We start from the raw sequence: 13216 nt of genomic DNA, 5'->3' as shown, positions 1-13216 counted from the left end.
ACCTGGAGGTGGAGATGACCAGTTGGGAAAGGCAGAATCTGGATTGGTATGCTCTGACTTGGAGAAGATGAGATAGCATTCAAGAAGCTTGGAGTGGATATTCTAAATTAAAGCCTGCAGGTCACTGCTCCTTTATGGTGAAACACAACATTGCAGGTTCGCCAAATCTCCTCAAGGGTGAAAGCCATGTAGAGGGGAACCAGCCATTTGTCTTGGGCTTGACAGAGAGCTAATGGTGCATCTCCTCGGACCTAAATCCCCAACATACTGAGAACCAAAGAGCTTTAACCACAGGGCATTTGATGAAGAGGTGGGATGAGGTTTCACAATCCTGATTACAGAGCATGCAGGCAGAATCTTCAACATCCATGCGACACATCAGATTTTCTTTTCCACCAATATTGTTAAACATCTAATATCAATCCAATTTTAGTACACAATCGGAATAAGTAAACACATAAACTATCCGATTGGTAGATCTAGAAATTAGTTATTAATAAACTCTCTTTAGTTGGTTATATTCATCAATTGTTCCAACAATTTATTCTAGAAAATAATAATTTTACTAGAAAAACTCAAGAACATTGCATACCCTAGAGGTAATACTATGGCAAAGTGTGAAAAACATGCTTGAATTGATAAGTGGACAACTTACAACATTGGGAATTCACCTCTAACCCTATTCTAGGTTCTTAAGCTTGCATAGAAAACAAAACTCTCAAAAATTGATGAAAAAATAAGGTTTTCCAGTAGCCAAAAAACGTGGCTGCCCTTGTTTCCTTTTAATATTCATAACCTCTAAATGCATGTGTACGTTGAACATGCCAAATTATGATTCTTTACTATTCTTTAAAAGCATAATTAACTTACTTTCATGCTTCACAGTTAATTAAGAATTAGTAACAACATGGAAGGTATCACTTGGTGCAAGGAATGCATATTTTAGTGCCTTAACACTAAAAGGAAGAGGTTTTGTTTCTCTTTCAGTCAACTCCTCAAAGCATGGTTCTCAACCATTCACTTTCATAATCTATGATTCATCAAACAAAGAGCAAATATCAGCAGCCTCAAAATTAATGGAGGAATCAAGAAAATAAGAATTAACAAGACAAGACTCAAGAAGGTTAAAAAAATGTCTCATTAAATTCTTCTTCCACAATAGCATTTAGCAAGTTCACAGTTTCACACTCCTCGTGTTCACTTCCAATATCATGTTACCAAAAGTAAGATTCATGAGTCCATTCTTGCAATTTATTAAGGCATTAACAGTATCTAAAAATGAACGTCCAAGAATGACAGGAATATTAGCATTTGCATGCACAACAGATTGTGTATCCAAAATTAGAAAATAAATTGGATAATAAAATTTATCAATTTGAACTAACACATCTTCTATCACCCCTCTTGGTCCTTTACAGATCGGTCAGCTAATTATAACACCACAGAAGTGGATTTTATATCACCTAAACCAAGTCATAAGTAAACCGAGTAGAGCCTCAAATTAACACTTGCCCTTAAAAACAACAGTGTGTGTTCCATGGTCCTCCAATAATACATGAAATAGTGGGACATCTACAGTCTTTGTATTTGGGAGGGGTCTTGTGTTGAATTAAAGCATGTACCTGCTTCGTTAGAAAAGCTATGTTCTTGACATTGTGCCTCCTTTTCATTGTGCACAAATCCTTAATTACATTGGCATATGATGGTATTTGCTTAATGACATGCAACAATGGAAGATTAATTTTTACTTGCCTGAGGTTTTGCAAAATTTCAGGGCTATAATCCAATTTCCTTGAAGATTTTAAAACTTGAGGAAATGGTATAGCGAATGGTCTTTTAACAATTTCATCAGTGTTGGGAAAGTCAATATCATCACTACTCATGTCTAATTCCTTAGGCTCTTGAGTCACCGTTGGAGTATCTACATTTTTTCCACTTAGAGTATTAATAGCATTGACTTGCTGAAGATGTGACTTATCCTTTATAGAACATTGAACCATATGTTGGCCTTGAAAATTTTGAGGTTGGGATAGAAAATTTCGTTTCTTATTTATAGTTAAAGAACAAGTTAAGTTTGAAATATGACTATTTATCTCCCTGTTCTCTCCAACAAGTTGGGTGAGCAATTTATCATGTTTTTAATTTATTTATTTTTATTTTAAGCCTTTATAAATGCATGAATGGTGTTCTCAAGTGAATTAAATGGGTGTGAATGTGATGTATGTGATGTAGGAAGTGGTTGGAAAGAATTCCTTTGTAGTTATGGTGAAGAGTGAGTCCCATTTTTCCAACTAAAGTTAGGATGATTCTCAAGTTGGATTAGGGTGAATAAGTCTTATTATAATTACTAATAGCCCCCACAATGTTCTTCATACATTCTTTGAGTAACAATGTTCCTTGAATGCCCATACTTTTTAGCATTCTGCGAAAACGTGTATGTTGAATGTGCCAAATTTTGAGCATTCTTTGAAAATTACGTACTTTGAATATACAAATTTTATAAATTCTTTAAGTGATAATGTTCGTCGAATGACCAAAATTCTCAACATTCTCTAAAATATTGTGTACGTTGAACTTTGAGCATTATTCAAAAATTACGTACTTCAAGCATAAAAAAATTATGAAAATTATACTAGTAATAGTGTTCTTGAATATGCAAAATTCAAAATTTTCATCATTTTTTTGAAATATTATGTACTTTGAATCTACGGAATTTTGAGCATTCTTTGAACATTGCATATTTTAAATGTACAAAACTATGTAAAGTTTTCAAGTAATAGTGTTTATTCATTGCAGAAAATTTTCAACATTTTACTAAAAAATTGTCTAGGTTCATCATGCGAAATTTTGTGCGATCTTTGAAAAATTGTGTATTTTGAACGTACAAAATTATGAAAATTCTTTGAGTAATAGTGTTCGTTAAATACACATAATTTTCAACATTTTTTGGGAGGGGAAAAAAAGAATTGTTTACATTGAATGTGTGGAATTTTGAGCGTTTTTCAAAAAATTGCATACCTCGAACTTAAAAAATAATGGAAATTCTATGAGGGTGCAGAATTTTCAACATTCCTTGAAATATTTTGTATGTCAAACATGTGAAATTTTGAGCATTCTTTGATAAATTGAGTACTTCAAATGTACAAAATTATGTAAATTCTTCGAATAATAGTGTTTGTAGTTGAATATGCAAAATTTTCTACATTTTATGAAAAATTGCGTATGTTGAACATGCTGAATTTTTAGCATTCTTTGAAAAATTGCGTACTTCAAATGTCCGAAATTATGTAAATTCTTTGAGTAATAATGTTCGTTGAATGCATAAAATTTTAAACATTTTCTGAAAAATTATATAGTTAGAACATGCAGAACTCTATACTTTCTTTGTAAAATTGTGTACTTCATACATAAAAAATTATGAAAATTCAACGAGTAATAGTATTAGTTGAATGTGCAGAATTTTCAACATTCTTTGAAATATTGTGTACGTCGAATGTTCGGAATTTTAAGCATTCTTAGAAACATTGCATACTTCAAATGTACAAAATTATGCAAATTTTTCAAGTAATGGTGTTCGTTGAATGTGTTGAATTTTCTACATTCTATAAAAAATTGTGTATTTTGAACGCTTTTTGAAAATTTTGTACTTCGAACGTACAAGATTATGTAAATTCTTTAAGTAAAAGTGTTTGTTGAATACACAAAAATTTTAACATTCTCTAAAAAATTATGTAAGTTGAACATGCATATTTTAGTGCTTTCTTCGAAAAATTGTGTATTTCAAACATACTAAATTATGTAAACTCTTTGAGTTATAATGTTCGTTGAATGTGCAAAATTTTCAACGTTTAATGAAAAATTGTCAACATTGAACATGTGAAATTTTGACTGTTTCTTCAAAATATTGCGTACTTCAAACATACAAAATTATTAAAATCTTATGAGTAATAGTTTTCATTAAATGCACAAAATTTTCAACATTCTTTAAAATGTTGTGTACATCAAACGTACAAGTTTTTCAACATTATTTGAAAAATTGATTACTTCAAACATACAACATTACAAAAATTCTTTGAATAATAGTGTTTGTTGAATGAGCAGAATTTTCAATACTTTCTCAAAAATTGTGTACGTTGAATATGTGAAATTTTGAGCATTCTTCGAAAAATTGCATACTTAGAACGTGCAAAATTATGGAAAAATCTATGAGTAATAATGTTTGTTGAATGCGCAAAATTTTTAAGATTTTTGAAAAATTATATGTCGAACATGCTTTATTTTGAGGGTACTTAGAATGTACAAAATTATGCAAATTGTTTGAGTAATAATGTTTATTGAATGAGCAGAATTTTCAACATTTTTTGAAAAATTGTTTACATCGAACATTTTGCATTTTGAGCATTATTTGGAAATTGCATACTTTGAACATACAAATTTATGTAATTTTTTTGAGTAATAGGGTTTGTTGAATTAGCATAACTTTCAACTTTCTATGAAAAATTATGTATGTTAAACGTGCCGAATTTTGAAGGGGTAAGCCAGTTTGGCGGGGAGGTAAGGAGATGAATAAATAGGGATTAAGAGGCGACACGGTAGGGTGTCCTGGGGCAACAGAGGGTGGTTCGTTAGTACACACGACGAGGGAAGGTCGGGGGTAGGTGGGAGTCACGTGACTAACACAACAAACTAGGGGGTTAGTTACCCTACACGAGATGTAGGGGAAGTAGCCCATCCTAAGCTTGTGTCAGAATCATGACCTGAGGATGGTAGGGTCAAAGAGTTGGTAGGAAAGGTAGAGGAAAAGGTAACTGATTTGGGGAGATTCGGTAAGGAAAAACCTGCTGCCAAGCCCGATTTTGGAGATGGCATGTAGTGGGAGATAGCAACGTGTCAGGAGGCCCAGATAACACCTACTGGAAGTGTGGCGCCAAACCATGAATTTAAAATAACGAAAGATGGACCAACTAAAGAGGACCTAGCCTTAGGCCCATTAGCTATGAGCTTTGATGATAAAAAATGATGGATCTCTAAAACTTTGGGCCCAACAAGTAGGCACTAGAAGAGGTTGGCTGGGTAAAGCAATAAGAGGGTCATCCAGGTTAATGAAAGCCCAACTAAAGCCAAACAGGATGGCCCAATACCATTTCAGGAGCTTGACGCTAATGCAGGAAGTTTAAAACGCAGGAAAGGAAGTAAAGGATACGATCAAAACCTAAATGGTGAGGAGAACACGGTTGGCAGGGTGGCGGTGGTTGTTGAGCAGTACCGCCAAGCCAAATGAGTTTCATAGCCTGGAACTGCCAAGGATTGGGGTCGTCCTTAGTGGTTCGAACACTCACCGACGAGGTGAGAACAAAAGACCCACTTCTGGTCTTTTGATCGGAGATGAAGGCCGAAACGAGTCGGATTAAAGGCATTCAAAGTAAGTTGGAATATACTCAGTGAATAAGGGTTCCAAGCAATGGTCGAAATGGTGGTCTAGCATTGTTGTGGAGAAAGGGTACTAATGTGCGATTCAAGAGTTGCTCTAACTCTCACTCGACGTTGAGATTCACGATAGCTCATCACCAACACCATGGCATGCAACTGGGTTTTATGGGCAACCCAACGCAGCTAAACGCTTCATTTCGTGGCAGTTGTTAGAAGTCTTAAAAGCGCAAAGTCCACTACCATAGGTGGTGTTCGGGGATTTCAACGAAATCACCCATTCCAATGAAAAACTAGGGGGGCCAGAAAGAGATGTTGGGCAAATGAAGGACTTCAAGGAATGTCTAAGTAGATGTGGGCTATATGACCTAGGTTTTGTTGGGCAAAGATACACTTGGTGTAATGGAAGGGCAGGGGAGCAGAGAACTAAACTCAGATTGGATAGAATGGTGGCAAGTGAGAGTTGGATCGGTAATTTTTCGAATGTGAGTGTTCATCATTTTACTATGTCAATCTTTGATCACTGCTTGTTATCACTATTCCTTCATCGACGACAGCCCCGCAAATCGACAAGGAAGAGGTTTTTCTTTGAGGCTATGTGATAAGGGAGGTTGGATGCAGAGAGGTGATTGAGGAAGCATGGAACCCTCTGAGGAGAGACACTGAGTTTACAATCATGGACCGTCTAAAGAGTTGTCAAGAGCAGCCCTGAAGGTGGAATTTGAGGGTTTTCGGGAATGTGAACAACACCATGAGATAGAAACAAAATCAGCTCCAACAACTCGAAGCAATGGATGGTAGGCTTGATAAAGCTAGGGAAATTCAGTGGCTGAAAAAGGAAATCAATGAGATCCTAATACAAGAGCAGATTATGTGGAAACAAAAATTTAGGGCGATGTGGCTTAAGTGGGGTGATCGAAATACGAAATTTTTCCACGCCATAACTAGTCAACGGAGAAGGAAAAATAGAATAGAGGGGCTGCAAAACCAACAGGGGGAGTGGACAGATGATCAAGAGGGTATTGAAAATATAATTCTAGAATATTTTGCGACAATTTTCAAATCTGACAACCCCTCCAATTTTGATGCAAGCTTGAGTGCAATTTCCAAGTGGGTCACTCCAGATATGAATGAGGAGCTGCTGGTAGTGTTCAAGGCAGAGGAGGTATGCAAGCACTACAACAGATGCAATCCACAAAAGCCTTAGGCCTCGACGTTATGTCACCCATCTTTTACCAACAGTATTGGGATATTGTAGGACCTGATGTGGTAAGCTGTGTTTTGGGAGTTTTAAATTCTAGTGTGTTGCCCTATGCTCTCAACGAAACATTTATATGTCTTGTCCCGAAGGTAGCATCACCACAGAAAATTACAGAGTTCAAATCGATAAGCTTATGTAATGTAGTGTATAAAATTATCTCTAAAGTGCTTGCAAATAGACTGAAAAGAATCCTAAAAGAGCTAATTGATGAATCTTAAAGTGCCTTTGTGCTAGGCAAATCAATAACAGGCAATGTGCTAGTTGCCTTCGAAACAATGCATTGCATCAACCAGAAAAGGAAGGGCAAGGAAGCTCTAATGGCAGTGAAGCTCGATATGAGTAAGGCTTACAATCGGGTCGAATGGCCTTACCTTGAAGCTACAGTGAGAAAAATGGGGTTTCATGAGAAATGGATTGCACTAATGATGATGTGTGTAAGTACGGTTTCCTACTCGGTTTTGGTAAATAGGGAGCTAAAAGGGAAGATTGTTCCTTCAAGGGGTCTTCGGCAAGGGGATCCAATTTCCCCGTATTTATTTTTATTGTGTGCGAAAGGGCTGTCAACAATGCTGAAGAAGGAGGAGAACGAAGGACATATTAAAGGAGTGGCAGTAAATAGAGGGGCTCCGAGTGTTTCCCACTTGTTATTCGCTGATGATAGCATCATTTTTTGTTGGGCTTCGATAGGGTGTTAAGGGTGTTGGAGGATTATGAACTTGATTTGGGCCAGAAAATCAATAAGGAGAAAACCTCCTTATATTTTAGTAAGAATACGAGTAGGGAAGTGCAAAACCAAGTCAAGCAAAGGATCAAGGCTAAGATTGTTAGACATCATAAAAATACTTGGGGCTGCCATCATTAGTAGAAAGGGGGAAAAGGAAAGCCTTCAACTAAATAAAAGATCATGTGGGAAGGAAAATTGTAGGGTGGAAAGGTAAACTCTTATCTAATGCGGGTAGAGAAATCCTTATAAAAGCCGTTGCACAAGCCACACCTACATACACAATGAGTGTGTTCAAGCTTCCGGACTCGCTGTGCAAGGTATTGAATTCAATGATGGGTAATTTCTGGTGGGGGCAAAAAGAAAGGGAGAGGAGATTGGCATGGGTTTCTTAGGAGAAAATATGTATGTCAAAGTCTGAGGGAGGTATGGGGTTTAAGGACCTCAAGGCATTCAATCTAGCCCTATTAGCAAAGCAAGTATGGAGAATTTTGGAGAACCTAAACTCACCGGTTCATAGAGTATACAAACCGAAGTACTTTGAAAAGGAATCGTTTTTACATGCTCAAGTGGGTAGAAAACCCTCCTACACTTGGCAAAGCATTATGGTAGCAAAAGATATAATCGTGATGGGCTCTCGGTGGTGCATAGGCAATGGACAAAAAGTTCACATTTGGGATGATAGGTGGATCCCAAGGCCTAATTCTTTCAAAGCAATTAGTCCACGGATGCCCCAACATGAGGAAGTGATGGTATCATACCTCATTGATGCAGATAGAAGGAGTTGGGACGCAGCCAAGGTTAGACGCATTTTCCTCCCTCATGAAGAAGAGATTGTGTTGGGTATACCAGTCAGCTATAGACTGCCAGATGACTCGATCATATGGGCTTGGACCTCAAATGGAAAGTTCACAGTGAAGAGTGCCTATGGAGTGGCACAAAAATGTCTGAAGGAGGGGAATACAAGATCTAATACAGAAAACAGCTCTGATAACTTGAAGATGAAAGCCATTTGGAAGGTGATTTGTCAACTAGAGTGTCCAAATAAAATAAAACACTTCATGTGGTGGGCGTGCAAGAATATCTTTCCAACCAAGAATCGGCTAAAGGTTAAGGGAGTGGGCAGAGAGGACTGTTGTGCATTGTGTTGCCTTAGTGAGACATTGGGGCATATCCTTTGGGAATGCAGCTTTGCAAAGGCTATGTGGAGCGGAACAAAAATTAAACTTCCTGGACTGCCAGAACCACTGTCTGATTTCTTGGACCTAGTGTGGGAGGTAATGGAATCTCATCCAAACATTAATTGGGTCCTGTTTGTTGTGACCGTGTGGAGCTTGTGGAACAGTAGAAATATGGTGGTACATGGTGGGCAAAGCAAAGGACAGGAGGGGCTCATCAAGTTAGTGGCTGCCTATGTCGAAGAGATTAAACAAGAGAAGCTAACACATATGAGAGCTCCCCAAATTGCCACACAATCCTGGTCTCCACCGAAGCAGGAATGGTACAAGGTTAACAACGACAGAGCAGTATTCAGGGAGACAAGGAGCTATGGAATTGGTGTGGTGATTAGGAACGACAAAGGCCAAATTATGGGGGCAATGAGTAAAAGACTAGAGCTGCCATTGGGAGCATTAGAGGTAGAGGCCAAAGCTGTGGAAGAAGGGGTTCAACTTGCACGGGATCTCAGCCTCAATCAGATAGTCATTGAGAGTGATTCTCAATTGGTGGTTAGCTCGCTGCGCGAGCAAAGCCTTACTCTAAGTAGTGTTCAAAAAGTTATTGAAGGCACAAGATTGGGACTTCGTTGGTTTACTTCATGGGAAGTGTCACACACTCGTAAAGGCTGCAACTCAGCGGCTCACATTTTGGCAAGACATGCCAAGTTTGTAAATGATTGTGTCATATGGGTGGAGGAAACCCCACCTATAATTGTAGATCAAGTGCTAAAGGATGCAAACTGTATGGTTTCCATTTTAGTTTAATGAAGTATTATGTTGAGAATATATATATATATATATATATATATATATATATATAATTTTAAATAAATAAATAAAAACTTTCACTTTGTTCATCTCTTTAGCTTAGCGATACGGTCCTCTTTTTAATGTGAACTGCTGGTCTTGTACTTGTTCCTTTTCAGATCAAATCTTCTTTGATGTTGTTGGAAGTCCATACTATGTTGCACCAGAAGTGTTGTGCAAGCGTTATGGACCTGAAGCAGATGTATGGAGTGCAGGAGTTATACTTTACATATTGTTAAGTGGGACGCCACCTTTCTGGGCCGGTAGCATCTCTAACTTCATGTGGTGGTGGACATGTTACTGTAGCATATATCTTCTAGACTTCCAATTCATAATAATTGATATATATATATATATATATATATATATATATATATTGCATCTTTTCCTTTCTACAGAATCTGAAAAAGGGATCTTTCAGTTGATTTTACAAGGAAAACTAGATCTTCAATCTGAACCCTGGCCTAGCATTTCAGACAGTGCCAAGGATCTGATAAGGAAAATGCTTAATAGGGATCCAAAGAAAAGGCTAACAGCTCGTGAAGTCCTTTGTAAGTCACTTTCAATAGCACTAATAAGCGAGGTCACTTGTTTGGCATTTATAAAAAGATGAGGTTTATAAAGGTATGATTAATACCATTGGATTTGGATTTGTATAAGGTTGTTAATAAAGTGATACTTGTTTTAGGCCACCAGTGGATTGTAGATGACATTGCTCTAGATGAACCACTAGATTCTGTCGTATTGTCACGGCTGAAGCAATTCTCTACAATGAACAAGCTTAAGAAGATGGCTTTGTGAGTAAGGCTTTGACAGATAACAGTCAATTACAAAAGTGAATTTCTTGTACTATTTTTTTGATAAGTATTAATTTCTTGTACCAATTGAGGAGTATGACCCTATTGTTCTGAAAATACAAACACAAACATATATGAGTCTGTTTCTTCCTATCACCAACTAGGTAGGGTGAACTTCAGCTGAACCTAGTCTTTAACTCTAGAACTCCAACCCAATATTAGTTAAATTTTATTAATCCTTACAGGACCAAACTAGAACTTTTTTCTGAAAGAGTTTTTCTAGATACCTGAATTTCCCACCAAATTTACTTTATGTTCTCTTATTCTTTTAGCATATCTTTGATCTCTCTACGAAGTAGCAAAATCATTAAATGGGATTAAAATAGAAATATGTGAAATAGGACCACCCATCTTCCATGTAAGCCTTAGATTGCATGCAGCTATGGAATCGGAGCTCAATTAAATGTCTAAAGCTCGTCTGTGACATAATACTAATCCTTTTAAGTCTGTCAAAACTTTAATCATCGCTTAATGGTGATATTACATATAATTTTCACAATTATTTAAATGTTGAATCCTATATGTTTCTGTTGTAAATATTTTTTCCTTTTCTGTGAGAGCTAGACAATCTTATTTAAAGTCTGCTGACTCTGCTTAAAGGAAATCCCTGAATAATTTTAGTCATTAAAATTTAAAATGGTGTGCGAGGAAACAAGGGAAACCAAAATTCTATATCATCTTGCACTTTCCTTTCCAAATCTATCAAAATGGATCCAATAAATAAAATAAATTAAGTGTATTCAAGCTGATATCCTACAGAAAGAAATATTGTATCATTGAAACATCGATGCATTTGCCAACATACAATTTAATGTCAAAACAATTTGATATTATTTGAATTACTGTTCCTCTAATGATTACAGTTCCTATTAGAACTACTGTACCTAAGCCTAATATTTATTGTGGTGGTGACAATTTGAAAAGTAAATTGAGCTCTAAATTTCAGCCTCGATTGTGTAGGTCATAGCTGAGAGGCTTTCAGAGGAGGAAATAGGTGATTTGAAAGAGTTGTTCAAAACAATAGACAGTGACAACAGTGGAACCATTACATTGGATGAACTAAGAGACGGCTTAAAGCGAGTGACTTCTGAACTTATTGAGTCTGAAATCAAGGATCTTATGGATGCGGTAAGGAAAATTACTCCAACATCTATATGATCTGCTATTGTTTTTATGCTACGTTTTTCTCCTAGTCATCTGAAATTGATACAGGGACATATATTTCACCTTTGGGTGTTTGACAGGCAGATTTTGATAACAGTGGGACAATTGATTATGGAGAATTTCTAGCTGCAACTATGCATTTGAATAAGCTGGAGAGAGAGGAGAATGTATTATCAGCATTCTCCTTCTTTGACAAGGATGGTAGCCGTTACATAACCATTGATGAGCTTCAATAAGCCTGCAAAGGGTTTGGATTACGTGATGTCCACCTTGAGGAAATGATCAAAGAAATTGATCAAGATAAAGTAAGTTTGAAAATGTGTCTTTCTTTTATTTTAAGATACAACTAGCATTTGAAACTTCTAGCATCTACTCTAGATGATTATTTTTTATTATTATGTCATCAAACATCAATGAGTTTCATTTTAGTATAGGTAGATTCAAACACGTTTCTCATTTTACGATAAGAGACTTCATCAATTGAGTTACTGGAACCCACAATTATGCTTGACCATCACATTCGTCCACTCTGCTTATATTTTCTAATTATTTATTTATTTGTTATTTCCAAAGAAAAAAAATAGCTTTATGTTCATTTTAATTGAGCACAATTTTAAGTAATTCGAAGGCATCAAAGCTGCACAATGCCAACAAGTCAACAACCCTAACAACGGTTGCATTATAAGGTTAATAAGGTGGTTTGATTCTATTTATAACTGTGATCATAAGGTGGTTTGATTCAGCAAAGTTATTGCTTTTGACTAAATAGTTGTGCTTCAGGATGGACAAATAGATTATGGGGAATTTGCTGCAATGATGAAGAAGGGCAATGGAGGAATGGGCAGGAGAACCATTAGAAGCAAAATAAACATAGGAGAGAATCCGGGAGTGATGAACAATGGATCTAATGGCTGACTGATTGTTCACCTTAAGTAATTAATCATCACTTAGTGATTTAATCTTTTAGAAACATTTATAGGAAAAGAAACCATTATTTATTTTCAAATTTTGCACTGTTTTCTGATTTATTGATTTCATCTCCTGAGAACATTGACTCATAGGCTACACATGCAGCTAGCATTCCTCCCAAAGCCTTTCCACCTATGGGTGAACTTACTATGCCTCTAATGTCCTAAGGAAGATGAGGGCAAGGTTAAATAAATAAGAGAGCAAAATTGAATTTAACACTATTTAGTGTTACATGTGTTTTGATAATAAGCTCCAACAAAATTTAGAATCAAAATCTTATTGGATTTGTTTGCAAGAAAAGTACTCCCCTGTACATAAAATAACAATGCATACACAGTACAACATATAACATTAGAAATTCTTCAAAGACAATTCAAATGGGTAAAAATGCATTAATGCTCTATTTGCTTCGACAGAAAACATTTTCTGGAGGTAAATTAAACCCCAACTTTGACCAGATTTTCCTTGAGGAAAATACATAATTGAACACCTGTCTATCCAATTCTATATGTCAAATCTATGTTTTGTGCCACTAAGATGTGAAAGAAAATGAAAAATGCAAAAGTAACCAATGAATTCTCACAACTAGAAGTTAGATATATATAAGATTTTTTTAGAAAAAATTCATGGCCATGCTCTGCAAGACTGCCACTCAAACATCCACTAAATGAATTAAAATTTACACCCATTTTGTTATGTCATGCCACCCAAGTTAAACCCACATCCACCCTAAAATTCCAGGCCATCAACCAAGTTTTTTGCCTCTGTTGTTGATGCCTCCAACCACACCCAT

The 13216-nt window shown here is 36.3% G+C and overlaps 1 pseudogene; it reads left to right on the top strand.

Annotated features, from left to right (window-relative positions):
• The first annotated feature begins 2180 nt into the window (after window positions 1-2180).
• On the top strand, window positions 2181-13201 carry LOC142643122 (calcium-dependent protein kinase SK5-like; annotated as a pseudogene).
• The last annotated feature ends 15 nt before the right edge of the window (window positions 13202-13216 follow it).

Source organism: Castanea sativa, chromosome 7 (assembly GCF_040712315.1).
Source record: "Castanea sativa cultivar Marrone di Chiusa Pesio chromosome 7, ASM4071231v1".
Lineage (NCBI taxonomy): Eukaryota > Viridiplantae > Streptophyta > Magnoliopsida > Fagales > Fagaceae > Castanea > Castanea sativa.
This window is presented reverse-complemented; position numbering and strand designations above follow the sequence as displayed.